This window comes from Sinocyclocheilus anshuiensis, unplaced genomic scaffold (assembly GCF_001515605.1).
Source record: "Sinocyclocheilus anshuiensis isolate Anshui unplaced genomic scaffold, SAMN03320099.WGS_v1.1 scaffold44, whole genome shotgun sequence".
Taxonomy (NCBI): Eukaryota; Metazoa; Chordata; class Actinopteri; order Cypriniformes; family Cyprinidae; genus Sinocyclocheilus; species Sinocyclocheilus anshuiensis.
Genome location: NW_015555746.1, coordinates 1,371,579 through 1,372,024, shown reverse-complemented (window position 1 = coordinate 1,372,024; position 446 = coordinate 1,371,579).

Below are 446 nucleotides of genomic sequence, written 5' to 3'. Positions count from 1 at the left end.
CATTTTGTGTGTGTGTGTGTGTGTGTGTGTGTGTGTGTGTGTGTGTGTGTGTGTGTGCATGTATCAGCAATGTATGTGATTCACATGTGTGTCCATATCAATATAAAGTAAGAAAATTTGCTTCTAAATATTTGACTTGTTGATTGATTGCTGTTGTAAAGCCTTGCAGTTGTGTAATTAATCATTATTATAGACTTTTATTCTGGTATGTTAAAGACTAGACATGCTGTAAATAAAAAAAATAAACACGTTCGCGTGCATCTTTCTTTCAACTTGCCTTCCATTTTTAATTAAAGCTGGACATTTAATATTCTGAGTGGTTTATTTTGGTTAAGTGTGTGTATTTGAACAGCCTGAAGGCATGAAGACCAGGCAACCTACTTAACTAACCAACATATAATCAATACATGCCTCCCTCAATATGAAACTGAGCTACAGAACTCCCA